Source organism: Panthera uncia (genome assembly GCF_023721935.1).
Source record: "Panthera uncia isolate 11264 chromosome A1 unlocalized genomic scaffold, Puncia_PCG_1.0 HiC_scaffold_17, whole genome shotgun sequence".
In the NCBI taxonomy this organism is placed as follows: domain Eukaryota; kingdom Metazoa; phylum Chordata; class Mammalia; order Carnivora; family Felidae; genus Panthera; species Panthera uncia.
The window spans coordinates 18392251-18411347 of NW_026057577.1; positions in this window are offsets into that span (position 1 = coordinate 18392251).

Consider the following 19097-nt stretch of genomic DNA (forward strand, 5'->3'; position numbering starts at 1 on the left):
GTTGTTTTGGGAAACAAAAGCCCGTTTCAGCTCTCCGTCCCACAGAGCCCGTGACCGCCAAGCCGGCGTGCCAAGGTAATTGTCTGTGGTTAATAATGCTTACACCGGAGGTCGGAGCTTGCCCTCCAGGTGTGTTACAGCATCTCTGGACAAGAGGGCTGGGTCCTCGCAGGTGGGTCTGGCCGAGGGGCCTCGAGGCACTTAGACTGTATGTGACGTTGAGGCAGCTAGTTGCATGGAGGAGACGTGGAAGAAGTCGTGGGCCCTGTGTTTCCCATGGCAGTTTTGCAAAGCCTGGTAAGTGCTGCTGTGGCTCAGGGGTCCTTGCGCCCAACTGGATACAAACAAGGCCTCTGCAAGGGCCCGAGAATGTTTGTCGCTGGTGCTGGGTGGTCAAGATGACGGCGGAGGGTCTTCCGGGAGTTCAGAGGCTAAGACAGAAAGCTGCATGTGTGCGCACGTTTCAAAAATGGGTCCTTTTTTGAAGGAAGATCAGAGAATGGATCTTTGAAAACTGATCTTGGTCTTTGAAAAAAAAAATTTCGTATAGGAAGACACTTGAGTCTAATTTGCTCGAGTTGTTTGAGGTAGTTGAGGGCAACACTATGAGAGGAAAAATTAATGGAAGGAAGGTTCACTTAAATACGTATTCACTAGGGAGTGGCTCCAGGAGCCTCCCGACTAGGGTTTGGGGGCTATTTTGTAGGACTACAAAATTCTTAATTTCCAGGGAAAGATTTCGCTATTTCTCATGATACACATTACCATTATCCTTATCAACAACACTGGAAACTAAGAGACAGAGAAAGAAACCCTGTTCCTCATGCAAAGAAGTTTTGTAAGGAAGTGATGAAGGTCAAATGTATCAGTTTGCCAGAAGAAGCCAAGATAAAGGTCATACTATGTAACTCATGATTTAGTATGGCATTCTTTAGAAATCTCTTATTAAAAAAAGTGTTTAATGCTTAGTTATTTTTGAGAGAGAAGGAGACAGAGACAGCATGCAAGCGAGTGTGAGCAGGGGAGGGGCAGCGGGAGAGGGAGACACAGAATCCGAAGCAGACTCCAGGCTCTGAGCTGTCAGCACAGAGCCCGACATGGGGCTTGAACTCACGAAGCAGGGGATCACGACCTGGGCCAAAGTCAGGCGCTTAAGTGATGGAGCCACCCAGGTGCGCCTCATATGGCATGTTTAATGTGTATTATGTGATCTTCTGTCTTCCAGGGAAGCTTCATAATGTACAGTCATAAATTTGTGTCTTGTTATCTATAGATGAGTGCATACACAAGGAGTATGTGTGCACATTGCACACATATATACACACACACAAACACACACAGCAGTGTTTACACTTGAGTTGTGGCTTACGTTGGGGTGATATTCAAGAGTCAGCAAGTGAAGCCAAAGTCCATTATAGGCTTATCCTTGGAAACGTTTGAAGTCACTCCAAGACACTAGGCACACTTTGGCTTTTATAGTAACACTCACGCAGGCTGAAGCTGTGAAGTGCACAGAACAAGCCAGACTGAAGAAAATATCTTCATGCTGACATTTGGATGTTCAAACTGTTCCCCTTGGCATGAATGGCAGGCATCGAAAAGAGCTTTCAAGTCCCTAGTGAGGTGATGGGTGAATGACTTTAAGGGATTTCTTCCTTCTGGCAGAGTTGACTCTATTTTGTCTTAATAGTAAGCTTCTGGACTAATAGGAATAATAGTTATTATTATTTCTGTAAGGATGAGGCTTAAAAGAGACAATGGTATCTCAACTTACTGGCGTTAGATTCCAAAATCTGGGCAAAAGGTCAAAGAATATGTGGTACAGTGACTCGGTTGAGAAAATAAACTTTGAGTTAAGTTCATTTGACTTTGGAAGTAATTTTCTCTGCATTGTATATACCCGCATGTACTCTGTGTTGGCATGTGAACGGAAGGCGGGTTTTATCTCCCTAAGTCAGTAGCCTTTGATTGACTGGTTGACCTGATTCACCACACGACTGACTTGTAGAGATGGTGACAGCCATCTCAGTCTCTCTTCCTACGTTCGGTGGGCGTGGCGTGGGTTAGGGTGTGTGTGAGCGGGGGGATGCAGTATGTGAGTGTCTCAAGATACCTTGTACACACCTGTCTCAGAGTTGGAGGCCGAGGAGGATAAAGGCGTGTCTGGAATGTCCTATCCACCGTGGGAGTAGGCCCAGCTGCCGGACAGGAAGACAAAGGAACTTGGTATGAAAAGTCACCTCGAGGGAGAAAGGAGTCCGGCAGCGGGAACATGGCGTGTCACAGTTAAGAAAGGCTTGGTTGTGGCACTATCGGGGAAAAGTGACTTTTCACTCAGGTCTGTCTCATAGCCTGGCCCTTTGTGGATCTTTTTTCTGATTCCTTTCGAGAACAGGGTAGGCTCTTGTACTACAAATCCTAGAAGAGACTGCAGCCCGAATGGCACTGCCTTGGTAACCCTCTAATAGGGGACCACTCAAAAGACAGAAGGGGACAGAAGCCATGACCTTTTGGTGCCATGATGCCTGACCCAGCAGTCAAAGTACCAGCAGGATAGGAATTTCTGAGAAGCACATAGGAGGAGGCCTTGTCTGGGGACTCTAAGAAATGGGTGAATGCATAAAGCAGAAGAAATTTGAGTTATTACTGTTAATGTGACCACACCTGACCCCACAGGTTGGGGAGGTAGAGAGAAATTCAGTTTTCACCTCTATTATTGTACTTCACACAGAATTAGAACTACTTACTTACCCTTCTGCTTCCCCTCCTAGGCTTTGAGGCCCTGCAGACCAGGGGCTATATTGTATTCATCATGGTTTTTCCAGAACCTGACCTTTGATCCCCATAAGTAGGTGTTCACTGAATGGTGGGTGGGTTTTTGGTGTTTTTGGTTTTTTTTTTTTATTAATGTCTTTTTTCTAGCTAAAAGACCGATTTCTACGCTTGTATTTGTTGGTGATTCTAGAAATGTCTGACCCAGCATCTTAGTTGGGGAAGAAGAGGAGAAGCCTGGGTCGTGACTTGGCTTCCGAATTTCTAGCCTCTTCCTTCACAGGCTGTCAGACAGGAATACAGAGCTTCCTGCCTGAGGCCCGACTGCTGAATTAGACTTTGGGGCAGGAACCTCCAACTGTCCCTTTAGATGAGAGCAGGTCCTGTTTGTCCTCCAAAGGTCGGACAAAGGAGAAAAGAGCATTTCAGCTGGAGGCTTTGAAAGGCCGACAATGAGCGGAGCACAATGCGCGCCTCAGTTGATTGAGCCTCAGTGAATGCCCTGGTGCTTCTAGACTGTAACCTATACATCTGCCTGACTGGGGGGAGGGGCCGGGCGCTGAGGCCGAGCGGAGGGATTAAGGCTGTAAAAATAGAGCCAGTGTGAGAGACTTGGAGAGAGGGATGTTCGCAGTGACCCAGCTCAGCCACTTAGGCAGCTCTGCCACATTCCTCAGAACAAACAGCTATTACAGTCCGAGCGCACAAAGCCTGTAGCAGGCCTGGTAATGACAAGCACTGTCAGCACACTGTAATTAACACGGGGTGGTGTAATTTATAAGGAATGTACTATAGAGTGTAACGCCAACACAGGGCGAGTGGGGGGGGGGGCAGATATCTGCCGTTAGCCTGCAAAATCAAAAGTAGCCTCATCCCTTGATGCGAGCATCTTGCCTCCCAAAGGCGCTTTAATTTATTTCATAACTCACAAAAGCCTTTGTCACACCGAGTCACTTTGGGCGCGAGGCAGGAGGAAGGCTTGGAGGTGACCCTTCACCTCCCCTCCCCCTCCCATATTAATCAAGAAGGAAAGTCTCAGCAGACTGTCTTTACTGTACATAATTAAGCAGTTCTGAATGCTCAGTGAAACTCCAATGTGATGGCACCGAGCCTGGTAATATGACAGTTAATGGGATGAGACCAGCACTTACTCTCTTACTCTGCTTCTATAATAAGCAAAGGTTTTTTTTTTTTTGCTTTCCAACTGAGGGCAGGAAGAGAAGGGTGCAGTCACAGAAGATGAAAACAATGACAACACGGGGTTCCTGGGCACCTCCGTCTGCCTTTTATGATTGTCTCCGAAAAGGAAAGTGCACCCTAACTGGAAGAAATTACCTCTTAATTATCCTTGTTCCGTGGCTGTGATAAGCAAAGGCTTTTACTTCTGCATAGCTGCGGATTGGTGGGAGAGCCATTCCCAGAAAATAGCTCTAATGGGAAGGTTTATAGCTCTCTGCTCTTCTCTCTGCCTCCTGCAAGCCTGGAAGCTAGCTGAAATACCGCTTTAATCCTCCTCCTTTGGTGATGAGGATGTTTAAGAAAATGATGTGCTATTGTGCTTTTAGAGGATGGTCCACATAAGTAGGTGTCCTAAAGGACCAGTTGCTATGTCTGTGGCTTTCTTCTGCTGAAACCCCCCACCCCCTGCCCCACATCGCATCGCTTTCCTTCCCTTAAGGAAAGAAAGTGGGTAAAATTACCTCTGAAGCAAGACAAATGCTGTGACAGAAATCAATGGTTATTTTTAGCCACGTATCTTGGTTCGCAAATTAAAAATGCTCGTTGGCTCTGTCCGTGGAACAGTGTGGTACCTAGCAAAACAAAACCACGCTCTTCGTGCTGAAATGATCCTGCAGAAGAGAAGGCATATCACACGCTCATCTGCGAGGCATCCGTGCGGCCCCGTACACTCTTGTGTCAGGAGACGTTCCCTGGGATAAAGAGTAAAACCCAGTGCCCTCATTCAGCAGCCGTCCAAGTGACTACTCTGAATCACTTCCATGTGAGCATAGGAGATGTACACGCCTAAGTGTGTCTGTAGAGAGATCCCGAAAAGGCTCGTCTTACTATTTGGGTTTCCAGAAAGGAAGCGGGGCGGTGGCCTGACAGACTAGGATTTGCAGAAAGCGGAGATTGGGGGTGTGGGGTTGTCTCTGAGGCTTTGCTGGCCTTCTGCGCTTCTTTTAGAAAGTGCTTGGATTTCCTGAAGAAGAAATGATAAAGCTTTTCAGTGATGGGAGCCTTTCAAATGCAGGGAAGTCATCTGAAGGCCGCCTGACCAGCATCCGAAATTCTCTTGTTTTGGGGATTGTGTTCTAAGATGAGAGATTTAGAGATAGCATTTGGCTCCTCAAAGTGTTTTCTCCCAGTATGGTTGGGAATGCAGGTGTTTTGCTTGAGAAACTGGGGCTGGAAGCCGTGAGAACCCCTCTGCTTTGGATAGGTAACAATTCGGAGAACTGAAAACCTTCGCTTCCTTTCCATAAGGCTGAACAGAAGCCCTTTCATTCCCATCCATCATATTTTATTTTGGATGCAGAAACCTTTTAATTTCAGAAATCTCAGCATATGTTATCTTGCTCCAAAACAGCAAAGGGGGGCTTAAAATATATTCATGCATTTCAAATGCTTGCTTTCCAAACAATATATATATTTCCACTCACGTGGCACGTGTTTCGGCAATTTTGGACGTTTTTGTTTTCTTCTCCTTCATCTTCCCGTCGCTCTAAAGTGCGCGAGCACGAAGCACACGTAAAAAGAATTCAAGAGCATTTTGTAATTCTTGAAAGGTTAATTGCACTATTTATAGACCCAACTGTAAAGCAAAAATCCTCAGCGTGACCCTTCGGGGCCCCCATGGTAATGGCGATGTCAGTGGAGCCCTGACCAGTCGTGAATTACTGTCTGTGATACTGAGAACACTGACAGTTCAATCACAGCACTGTTTCAATAGAGAACTCCATATATTTAAAGCGCTGATACTGTTTTCCCTCTAAATGACAGTCTTGACAGATGGGCCAAAAGCACTGCAGACGTTTGAACAAGGAAATAGAGAGGGAGCCGCTGGAAGCTGGGCTTCATGCAGCCAGCCGAGAATGATGAATAGAGTGTGATTGTGTCTGACAGGTAGTAATATAACTATTCATTCACCACAGAACACCTGGAGCACACTCTATTAAATGGTACAAGATGGAGAGATTCTGTGACAAGAATAGGAAGCGTGGATCCCAGGCTGAGTTGAGGCCCCGCGATGGGAAAGGTCAGGGGTCAAGCAAGAGAAACTGCCTCCGAGAAGCCTGTAATTAAATTATTTGCTTACCAAAGTGTTTCTAATGTTTTGCTAACATGTGGCCAGGATCATTACTTCGGCGTGTCTGAACACTTGGAGTAAGAACGAGTTCCCCGGCTCTCCCTGGGACTCTCTCTCCCTCCTCGGCAACCCCGGTTGTTTCTGAGCTCGTCTCAAGCCTCCCGCGCTTTTTTCCTCTCTTGCTGCTGGCGTGGCTGCTGCTCCGAGTAATGGTGCAAGAAAACTTAGGGAAAGGTTGATGAGCACAAGGGTCCTCATCGCGGTGAAATGATAAGGGATCTCGTCTCTGTTGACCCCGGTACAGTTGGGCTTGGTCCGGGGCCTGGAGGCCAGCCCGTGTCAACCACATGACGGGTGGACGTTCTCCTGGGTGCCAGGCAGGAGGGGCCGATCTAACAGAGGGAGAAGCCTGCGGTCTGCAAACGTTGCCTTTTGCCTCGTATGTCAGCGAGAACTGTGACTGTTTGCCCAGCAAAGGGGGAGGAGGGGCGGTGGGTTCCGAGGGAGTAGGACTGTTTTCGGAACACGGGACCTTTTCTGCAGCCTTCCAATGTGTCTACACCTGCCTTCGTATTAGTTTCTAAGGACCGGGTCTGAATGTCACATTCTGCGGGCTTTATTCCCAGGAAGCATTGGATCACAAAACATGGTTGAGTAGACGCCCAAACTTGGCATTTTGACTTCTCTGTGAGCGTGCTACATAATAAGACATGAATCCAGAAGGAACGTAAAATGGCAGCGTTCAGATAGTGCTGTGCTTTGTAATGTGTGCCCATGTGTGAGCGTATGGACCCACAGAATCTGTGATCAGAGCCCCCTTCATCAGCCTAGCTTGTTCCCAAGAGCCTTGAGAAAGCAGACACTTGGTGGTGGCTCTTAACACGGGCGAATGTTCATCAACTGCCGCCTCCAATTAGTTTTGCTTGTCACTTTCCTTATTCACAGGATCCCATGATGGCCGGGAAGGCTAGAGCGTTGCCATCGCGTGCTATTTGGCGGGTCCCTCTGGGAGCGGAGATGCTGGTCACTTTTGTCTTTGCACATTCCAGGCTCTCTTCTTGTCTTTGTGGCTGCTTTGGCTGGTATGATGATGACTCCGTGACAGCAGGGTCACTGCCTGCGTAGAAAGCTCTGGGCGCCCGACTTGACCATTGCAGATTTCCCTTTCTCATGAAAATCACATTTTTAAGAGGTGGAGTTCTCTTTCCCAGCCTACTGCAGTGTGAAAGCAGGGGTTTAACGCTCGGAGAAGGATTTTGCATGTGACCTCTCTGGGGAGCTAAGGAAAACAAGTAAACCAAGGCCCCTGAGAAGTCCCCGTCCCCCCAACCCCCAAAGCCCTTCTCTGTCCCTCCTTCACACCCTCGTTTTCCAACTGGTCTTGCTCAGCTATTTCCAAACGCCTTTGGTATTGATTTATGGATATGTGTATTTCTGCATTTTCATCTGTATCTACACATCTGGATGTGTTTTATCTGACTCATCTCATGAAAGAATATTTAACAGCCGTGAGCTCTCTTCCAGGCTCCAAAGAATGACTTTTGGGAATTGGGCAAATGTGCAAAATCCTATTTGGCAAGTCTCTTAGGAGACCTCAAATGAAAACTTAAAGTCTCTCTCTTTTTTTTTTTTTTCCCACCTCTCCCTGAGATTTCTCGTCCCTATTAGTCATCGTTGTGGGCATTTAATGCATAGACCTCTTCTAAGCATAAAACAAAACGTTTCTCCCAACGTTGCTTGACGGCCTTCTTTTTCAGTGAGGCCTGCTGCATTTACTAAATGGAGCACAGTCATTGTGTGGCCTTGTACCTAATGCCTATCCTTTTTCACTCCAGTTGAGAGCCTGCACAATGCTTTGTGCTGCCAATAAGGGGAAAGAAACTGTTTTGCAAAATAAGCAAATTGGATTATCCAGTGTGTAAATAGGCACTCTGCCTCCCCACATCCACCCCCCATCCCGGTGTAAATCAGGAAAAGCAATTTACTTGTACAGAGAAAATCCACGCTGCTGCCCACACCTCCCCCGTCTGGGCGAGCACTGGGAGTTCATTATAGGTGAGGAAAAGGAATTTGTTAGCACCCATACAATGGGAGACAGTAATTAACTAATTTGCTTCCATTTTTTGCAGTTTAAATATCGGTACCGTGAAAAACATTCTTTGGAATAACCCCAATTTTTTCATGTCATATCGGTATTAAGACAATAAAATGAACAACTGGGTATCCCGATTCTTCAGGCTCCGTTAGAGAAAAAAAGCGATATGCCAGTTTGCCCAATAATTTATAATTTGTAATTAGGTAGAGTCAGACTTGTGTAGCACAAAGATGACTTACACTCGATTTCTTTGGAGAAACAGTGGGTCGAGGTTGCCGTGGGGTAAACTGGGCGTTATTTGAAATGAGAAGCCACGTCGCTTCCTTTGTGCCCCGAGGAACGTCGCTAATTTTCAAGTGCTGTTTTCGTCTTGCTAGAGTAAACCTGAAAGGTAGTCAAAAGTAATATTAGCAATGTAATAGTCTCGGACACCATGCTGATTAGGGCTCCTTTAATCATTGTTAAGAAGGTAGAGTTGCAGAATAGCAGAGCTAGAAAGTTCACACTTGGTCCTGTTCTTCCTCTCAAGGTGAATGTGGCAGAGACCACAGTCCGAGCTTTGCCCGGTGGCTGGACCGTGAGTGGCCAGGTCTCCTCCTGTCTGTCGAGGGTCTGCTCTACTCCCTGCAGTGAGGAAGACATAAGGCATAAATACCACCCTGTTCAGAGAAATGTCACCCAGAATCCGCAGAGAAATGTCACCCAGAATCCGAGAGATGGTGCGGTGGAGGTGTGCAATGTTTGGTCAGGAGTTAGAACAGGCGTACGTAGACTACGACTCCTGCTTCCTCACACCTGCTTCTTTCTTTAACCGTGTCACAGGTGGACGTTGTTTTTTTTGGTCTTTCTTTTCTTCCGTTCTCTTAGTCTAGTTGTCGGTCCTGGGCAGCTAAACATAGAAAAACGAGAGGAACAATGTCCGAAACTCTCTGAGGAGGAAAGCTACAGTTTCTCAACGAGGACTCAAAAAAAAAAAAGAAAGAAAAAAAAAAGAAAAAAACCAAACAAACAAGCTGGGGGAGCAGATGTTGAAAACAGCACTCATCTTGGTGTTCTTATTTAGGGCACATGGCTGCCTTGTTGCAGAAATGAGCCCAGCCTCCTATCGCAGCTCTAACTAAGGATTATCGGTGTGGGGGAAATTGCGAATGCTCCTTGGCCACCTCTGTCGTGGTGCGGGGCCTCGTGTTGGATGTTGGGAGCGTTGTTCATAAGCGCGGATTGTCACCGGTGCCCACGTTTCTAACAAAGTGGTGTTGGGTAGCACTCTGTGCACCGAGGGCAGCAGCCTGGGAAACAAACCGCAGTGTCCCCAGGCAGAATGAAGTCAGGATTATAAAAACAAACTGAGCAGACAGCCAATAAAAAGGCAAAGTCGCATCTTCCCATAGTTTTAATTTAGGGAGCCAAATGACAGGGGACAAACTAAGAAACCAAACAAAACGGGCTTAACGAGGCATTTTGCGTAATACTGTATTTTAAAGTGCAAACGGCATGCTTGTAATGGAGAAAGAAAAAAATACTGGTGAAAGTGCATTGTGCTAAAGGCTGCAGGTAAATATTAGGCTTGGAAATGAAAAGCTGCATTTTGGCAAAGTGTTACTGATGGGAATTTTCTCTGCAAGTACCATCTTAGGACACATCTACAGGATTTTTTTTCCGTACGACAGAGGCTTGCAGTCCCCGTGTCAGGATCCGCCTTGCCTGGGCATCAAACTTCAATTAGATAATGACCATGGCAGGGAGTGACTAGCTGGGGAGTCATTCTTTCATCTTCCTCCGTACATGACACAGTGTGACGGGTGTTTCTGACGCTCCCTGCACATTGAATTAGGTCATTGCCGCGTTTGTCGGCCTTTGAGAGCGTCTGTGCATTTACATGTGATGATTTCACCACCCCTTTCTCTCTCCAGCCCGTCCTCTCAAACAGCGTCTATTGTTCCAGAGCCCATATTGTAGGGGGATTGGAATTTATGTCCGCGGATTATAAGCGAGGGACACCACCGTAGTCCATAATCGGCTCATTAGCATTCTGCTCATGGGAGCCAGTGTGAGTACAATTTTCAATGGCCTAATGTGACAGGTAATCATAAATTAGTATTTGCTTTAAAACAACAGCACAGTACACAGCCTGCATGCTTAAGGAGAATGACTCCGTGAGTGGCGCAGCTCTGTAATGAAGTGGGAGCTCATTAAACAGATGCTCTGTACTTCACCGAGCTGCAGAGGCAGCAAACAAACCAAATGGAAACGTTGCAACGGCACACCGCAGTCACCCAGGACAAGTTCAGGTTCATTAGCCGTGGCACCCTCTACAGGAATTAGTCACAGTAATAATTAAATAGTTGCTTGCTAATTTATCATTTTACATTTGTGACTGCATTTGCATAATGTGTTGTGTGGTCCCCTCCCCCCCCCCCCCCCCCCCCCGGCATCTCTAGTTGTATTAAAATGCCTTCATGTGTGGGTAAAACCTGGAAACTGCGGGATGGGGAAGAAAAAAAAAAGGACATCGGAAGTGGCATGTATTTGGTCGTTTGTTGGTGAGAACCTTGCTGTTGGCTTCTGATACAAGAGCTGGTGCCTCTGTGATAATACTGGCCTTGTGTCATTTTAATGGTCTGCACTTAGGAGGCCATCCTGGGAGGAGCTGAAGCCCCAGACTTGTCTTTAAGCATCTAGGTGGCGAGCTGGGTGACGTGGGAGCTCAGCAGCCAATATCGCTAAATTAACCTGCTGCCAGAGAGAGTTTGGCGTGTAACTCTGTCATTTCAGTGTCCAAAAATAACAAAGCCATGGAGGGAGACTTAATGCCAGGCAGAGGTCAGGAATAGCTTCTCCGTGGGTTCCCCGGGGCTGTTTGGGGATGATCTGTCCTTCTTGAGAAACGAAGTCATATGGTCTCTTTTATGTGGTTCAGAGCCACTGAAAGCCCATGCAAAGGATTGCATTTTGCTAGTTAAACTGAGCCATTGAAGTTTTTAAAAGGGAGCTACTAAAAACCATGGTGGTGTGCACTAAAATGTCTGTGAGGCCACAGGATTCAGGGGCCGGGAGGGAGGCGGTTGCAGGGGGGTGGTTAGGGCTTGGGCGGGGTGGGGAGAGTGAAATCAAAGCTGGAAGGCTACTTCTTAGATACTGTGGTTGTGTTTGGGTTGGTTGATGATGTGGTGATAAATAATTCAGTGGAACAACATGGAACAAGGACGATTTTTCAAGGTTTTAATTAATTATCCCTTATTGTTACCGATAGGAGGTCCCTTTGTAATGTAAAATAAATCACTGAATGCTTTCTTGGTATTTTCATTCTCTGCTTTCTCAGAAAACTTTGGTTTCAGTAGCGGCATATAAATTGCGTTTTGGGAAGTGAGGGTGATTTCGAAACGCCAGGGCTCCGTGGACCCTGAGAGACAGAAACCAGTCCTGGCGCTAACCCCAAAGGCAATTTTCACCTCCTCACTTATGTTTGGTCAAAGGGGTGGTGCAGCCAGAGAGCATTTATTCCTTTGTCCTCTCTTCATCTTTGTTGTGGCCATTTGGAAACCTAATGTTTTTAGCAGCGCCAACCAATTAGGGATTCTGAGACGTGAGAGTCTTTGGATGAGCGTACGAGGGTAAAATCCCCCTTTTTGGTGGGCTGCAAAAGAAGGGGACGACGGTCGGAAAACACGAGTGGCCAATTAAACACGGAGATGTGTAAACTGAGGAGAGACGAGACGCACATTATGTTCATGACAGAACAAACAGGAAATGCAAACTGCCATTCAGTGTGTTGGCAAGGGCCATTAGAGCTTTCTCAAGAAATCAAAACATACGCCTGGTTGTAAAGAGCCTCAGAATATGCATGTTGCCTTGTGTCGCTTCAGCAAATTTAGAGTAGTAGAACATTAATCTTGAAAAGATGGCAAATTCAGTATAGCGGTCATTCAAGCATTTTATCTGTCGAGTGGCATCGTCTCCTTCCAGAAATCGTCCTTCCTTTGTTTGGGCAGGATACGAGCAGATGGCTCCATGGCCTAAGCCCCAGGAGTGGGTACGCTCCTTCCGCTGGTCCCCAGAGGGTTCCATTCTTCAGGCTGCAGTGATTGGCTCCCATACGGCCACGTGAACCAATTAGAGGCCAGTGAGAACCTTTGCTGAGAATTTGGCCAGACTTCAGCAAAGACGACTCCATTTCCTTGGGCACTGCAAGCTATAAAGTTTTAAGCTGCCACGGGCTATCCTTGACACTGTCTAGCGAGAGCTTCTCTAGGAATGAATCCAACGTGAAGAAAAACCAAAAGGAGAGAACGAAGAGGGAGCCAATGTTTTCCCTTCTCGCGTAAGCTATTTTGCGACTGTCGTTGAGGACTTGTTACTGCAAACGTCGTGACTAACACACTTACTCACACCTTCATTCTATGTTGGTAACCAAGGCACAGTTGGTGGAAACGCATAGTCCATTAACTCGGAGCCCTGTTCCTTTTTCTCTTGGACCCGAAGGAACATATTTCAGATTAGTTCCGTGATCTCAGTGAGTCCTTGTAAGTAAGTCGCGACTGTTGATACTATTAAAATTACTTAGTGTCAGAGTAATGAGTAAAAAGACCTATGGCCATACTAATGAAGATGTAATATCTGAAGAAGCACCCGCTTGGATTCATTTTCAGAAAACCCAATCTTCCCTGTCCGTAGCTCAAACTCCTCTTCAAACTGGCTTTTAGCCTCTTCAGGCTATCTCCTTCTCCTTAACCTCTCCGTCTGATGAACTCAGCTCAAAGCTGTCTTCCTGGGGAAGACTTCCCCAACTCCACAGCCTTTGGGGAGCCAATCCGGCCACCGCACGGCTCATCATTTCCTTCAGAGATCTGATGACACACTTGTTGCTTTACATGTTCTCCCACTGTGCTTATTTGACTCATGTGAGTTCCCTCTACCACTAGAATTCAGCGGGTGGAGGGCAATTATGGTATTGTTTTTCCCCCGCCACTGTATCCCCAGACCTGAAACACATGCTGTGCAGAGAAATCAGGATTCATTTAATAACTATATACATACAGTTATACATATAGTTTTATACCTATTCATTCTATGAAACGAATAGTTATTAAATGAAGAGTTGTGGTAGAAGAAGGAATAAAAATACCTTAAGTCTCTGTCCCTGGTCCCTGGCTCAGACTTGCTGAAACCTTTGGAATTTTCTGAGAAGTATCTTTGGGTGTTCATAAGGAGACATTTTTGATCACACCTGAGCTTACATTAATGAGATGACTGAAGGTATGGTTCCTAGGTAGTTTCAGAATGGGGCTCATCACCAGAAGGCCTGAGTGGTAAGAGAGATGGAACTTCTAGTCCCATCCACCTACCTCCAGGAGGTAGGGAGAGGATCTGGATTAAGATCTGGATTAAGCTCAAAAACTTTTGAGTGAGATTTTATGAGCTTCTGAATTGATGACCACATCCATGTATTGAAAGGGGTGGTGCGTACAACTCCACAGAGACGGAAGTTCCTGGAGCTTTCCAGACCTCACCCTATGTATCTCTTCATCTGGTTCTTCATTTGTGCCCTTTATTATAAACCAGTAAGCACAAGTAACGTGTCTTCCTGAGTTTTGTAGGCTGTTCTAGCCAAGTACTGAACTTGAGAACAGGGTCATGGGAACCCGCCATTTAACACCAGTGCGTCGGAAGGTGGTCCTGGACTTGTGGGAGCAGCTTTGTGAGACTAATTCTTAACCATTTAAGTCTGCGCTGTGAGTAGTATCCTCATGGAATTAAACTGTTAGATAGCCTTTTGGGGTCCAAGGATTGAAGAATTGGCTGCTGTAAGAGAAGACACCCCCAAGAGCCTGATCACATAGAATTTCTAGATAAAGTTGAAGAAGCTGCAATTAATGTTTTATTAAGCAAGCTTTACATTTCTCAAAGTGATTCAAATTTGGCTAATAACAGCCCTGTGATAATGTTGATCTATGAATGCCAAAGTTTTCATTAATATGCGACTTTGAGATACTGACGGGTGATGCCAGTGATAGTTAGCTGATGATAGTTTTCTGTGAGATGGATCAACCATCATCTCAGAGGCAAGAAAGCTTGAGTAATGCTACTAGCTCAGCCTGGGGCTAGGGGAATATTCTAGGATGTAGAACTGGCATTGCTATGAGTGTTTAATCAGTGAATTTTTTAAAAGGCCAGTTCAAATAACTCATCTTTGCTCCCTAAGAACGTATATAAAGTTACTTGAAATGGAGCCAAAGAATAACTTACTTTGACTGTTGGGTTGAAAGAACAGGCAAGGGGCTTGGAAGGTCCAAAATGTGTTTTCAATTTCAGCTTAGTTCCATCAATGCTGTCATTTTTAGTTTCACATTCATAACATTTGGATGAATATTGCCTTGCTAGAACTTAACAGATGTTGGGAAAATAAGTTGAGTTTTAGCAAAAATGTAAACTAAAGATAATCAGTGACTACACAGTGTTGTCTTCTCTTTGTGTCTGTCTCTACCACCAATGGAGAACTAGGCACTAACAGAACAGAGTTACCATTCCGTCTAGATTTAAAAAATGTAACTGGAGGGCATAAAATCCCTTCTCTACCTTGCCTGAAAATGTTGCTTCTGAGGACACTCCAGTGGCTGTCCCATTCACTCAACATTGTGGTTAAGTCTTTTGTCTTTCCCTAGTTCAGGACCCTTCAATCATAATACATCAAGGGGAGTTTTAGCGCTCTAAGCATCATAATGGGAGTAGTGAGCTAGCACCTGAGAACTAAAGAATTAAGGACCAAGAAGCACAGCACCATTTGCATGGATAGAATCAAGTATTATTTTATCTTAAAAGAGGGTCTCCAGTCCCTGCCAAACTCCCTTAGCTCTAATTTAGAGCCCATACGAGAGCACAGGAGAACAATGGAACATGGTCGCAACTCATACCTTGAATAGCCACATATGACTAAGGATAAAAATACATTCATTATTCTCAGTCTGGTGAGATGTTTTCATATTTAATCACCTCCAAATGCTTTTTACCCCCATACAAACTACACTTATTGGTCTCATAAAAACTGTATAATATGGCAATAACTACCACTTCCGACAGATCTAAACTTTCATAGCTGACATTTAATCCATAGACTGTGAATTCAGTTACCGTTGCCAGATATAAATTAGTACATGGAAGGAAGGCAGAGCATCTTTAACTGGTCACTTAGTAGCACTGAGCCAGGGCCAGCATTTAATCCTCCCGTGTTGGGGAAAAATGTTTTCATTGAAGAATATGCATGAGTATGTGATAGACTTTTCTACACTGGGAATTTTGGAAGAAGACAACTATACTTGACATCATTAAAAATATTCATTTACTGGTCAATGAGTTTATAGGTCTGCAGCTGTGTCCTACTTGGAAACCTTGTTCCACTTTTATCACAGAAATTCCTGAAAGGGTCTGTATAGGTGGGTGGTATGTTGGTTCATGTCTAGTAATGCATTTCAAAACATGCACAAACCCATGTGCAAGACAAGCCATTATTGCCTACAATTTCTTCTCTGCAATCTGGAATATTTTCCTGATGCTCACACCCAGAAATTGCTTTTACCTACATTTTTGCCTAATACCTAGTTATGTTTTCCTTTATAAGTGCAATATTTGCTTACTAACCTGGTGATAAACTTGCCTATATTTCCATGTGTTGGACTTGTTTTCTGCACTTTGGAAATGATCACTTTCCAAAGTGATCACTTTTTGTTTTTTTAGTGTTTATTTTTGAGAGAGTGCAAGTTGGGGAGGGGTGGAGAGAAGGGGACAGCGGGTCCAGAGCAGGGTCTGTGCTGACAGCAGTAAGCCTGACATGGGGCTTGAACCCACGAACCATGATATCATGACCTGAGCCGAAGTTGTACGCTCCACTGACTGAGCCGCCCAGGTGTCCCAGGTGTGTTCAGTTTTATATTAATCAGCTATGATGCCAATGCAAGCAGTTGGAATTTCTGATTCTCTTAATTGTACTCATTACAGATTATGGATTTCCCTCAGCGGACAATTGTACTTTAAGACCATGTTGAAAAATAACTAGGACAACTAATTCCGTTGGATACCTGCCTACAGTGAATTATGAGAGGAGAATGATGAGAGTAACTATGAAAATACCTAGGTTGATTCTGTTTCTTGAAGTCGTGTTTGTCTTCACCTTAAAAAAGGAAAATGACATCTCCCTCATTCAGGGTTGACATTTTTCTCCATATGAAATATGTGTGTGTGCACACACACATACACACAAACACATACACATTGATAATGCATTATTGAGCTACGTAGCAATATAGAACTTCTTTGCTTCGATACCGTATTACTGCTCTCCCTGTTTACTTTTGTAGGTTGACTTATATGCGAATATTTTCCAGAGGAAAATCGATGTCTTTCTTTGGCCAAGTTTTTTATTGTCAATTGTTGTTCCTCAAAAAGCCACGAATTACCTGATGTCCTGAAAAAGCAGATGGAGCTTTTGGTCTTAAGGTGTCATCTCAAAGACCCTAGCCAATCAATTTTGTGCTACCCAATTTATCTGCCTTCAAAGGGTGAAGGACTGAGTTGAAGCTTTTGAGATTGGAATCTCTGGTTCCAGGGAAACTTGAGTATTTTGACCCTGAGGTCTCTACTACTAAGCCAATCCTCTAGCATCTGACAGTTCATATTTGTTGAATTCCATAACCTTGATCCTGGTCCTGTTCCCCTGTGAAATGTGTCATCATTTTTTTGGCTCCTGAAATGCACAGCATACAAGGCAAAATATATCTACTTCTCAGCAGTCAAGCCACAGGGATTCTGAAGCTTGTGTGACAGAAATGGCATCTTTCAGGAGTTGAATGTGTCTACATTAATAGCTTTCACATGAGCAAGTCTGCCTCACCTCCCAGTACATGCCACAGGAAGAGTAACAGTTCTTGGTGATTTCCATATCCACATCCATTCAAGTGACCTTTTCAAGTACTGCTGCTTATTGTTGCATTTAAAGAACTCTGCATATATTTGGTATACCACTCCTTTACCAGATACGTGGTTTACAGATATTTTCTCCTAGTCTGTCCTCTTATTTTTACAGAGGATACATGTTTAATGTTAATGAAGTGCAACTTACTATTGTTTTTCTTATTTTCATAGCTAGGTTTTTGCTATTCTAGCTCAAGGCTTACCTCCAAACCCAAGGTCACCTAGATTTCTCCCTGTGCTATCCTCTAGAATTTTTAGAGTTTTAAATTCTACATTTAGGTCTCTACTCTGATCTATTTTGAATGAAACGGTGTGAAAGGTATGAGGGCTGTTTCTAAATTCTTCTTTTCCTTATTTTTTGCATGCATATGGACGTCTAATTGTTCTAGCACCATTTGTTGAAAAGACTAGCTTTCCTCCAATGGATTCCATTTGCTCGTTTGTTAAAGATCAGTTGTCTATATTTGTGCATATCGATTCTTGGGCTTTCTATTTTGTTCCATTGATCAGTTTATCTATTACTTCATTATCATGCTGTCTTGACCACTGTAGCTTTATAGTAAGTCTTGATGTTAGGTAGCATCATCACTTTTCTGACTTTTGTTCTTTTCCTTCAGTATTGTGTTAGCTATACTGGCCCTTCCCTACCGCCCCACCCCACCCCTCCCCCGCCTAATATAAACTTTAGAATCAGTCTGACGATGTCTACAAAATAATTTTCTGGGATTTTGATTGTCACTACACTGAATCTGTATATTCATTTGGAGAGGATCAGCATCTTAACATTATTGAGCCTTTCTATACATGAACATGGCATCTCTCTCCATTTACTTCATTCTTTGGTTTCTTTTATTAGAGTTTCTTATGTTTCTTCATATAGATCTTGGACATAATTTGTTAGATTTATACCTAAGCATTTCATTTGCTAGTGCTACTGTAAATGATACTGTGCTCTTAGTTTCACATTCTACCTGTTCATCACTGATAGTTGGGAAAGCTGTTTACATGTAAGTATTTACAATATAATTTGATATACTAGCCTTGTATCCAGCGGCTTTGCTGTAATTAATAGTTCCATGAAGTTTATATCTGTTTTTGTGTTCTTGTTGTTGATTTTTTTAGGATTTCCTACATAGATAGTCATGTCATCTGTGAACAAAGACAGTTGTATTTCTTCCTTCCCAGTCTGAAAATACAAGTTCCCTTGTATTTCCTTTTCTTGCCTATATATGTTAGCTAGGACTTCCATTATGATGGATAGGAATGATGAGAAGAGGCATCCTTTCTTTGTTCTCAAATTTAGGGTAAAAGCACCTAATTTCTTGCCATTACATATGATGGTAGATGCGGATTTTTTTTTTTTTTTTGTAGATGTTCTTTATAAAGTGGAGCAAGTTCGCCTCTGTTCCTAGCTATTGACCATTTTTATCATGAGAATTTTTATCATGAGGGTTGGATTTTGTCATAGGCTTTTTCTGCGTTTATTTATATGACCATAGGATTTTTCTTCTTGAGTCTGTTGCTGTGATGGATTACATTTACTGATTTTTGCATACTGAACCAGCCTTACATGTCATCCAACATTTTAATGAATTTAAAAACCCTCTTTGTTTTGTTGACTTCCAAACGTACGTCACTAGACTAGATGCACATCCTGTCACTCATCTCCTAACATTTCCTAAACTAAACTCCAGATCTTACTTAACAAAAATGCTTCCCCCATAGTCTTTTTCACGTCACTAAATGCAAATCCTTTTCTTCCCTTGCCTCTTCCAGAAAGGATGGTTCCTGGTTCTTCTATAGTGGAACTCAGGACTGTAGTCATTAACATTTCTGTGCTTTTGAAACATGCTTCCATGGTGGAATTGGCACTCTGGGATAGAGACATAGAAAAGGCAGGGGAAGAAGGTATGCCTCAACTCTAAGTCTATTCTCTGATGGCATCAATGATCAAAA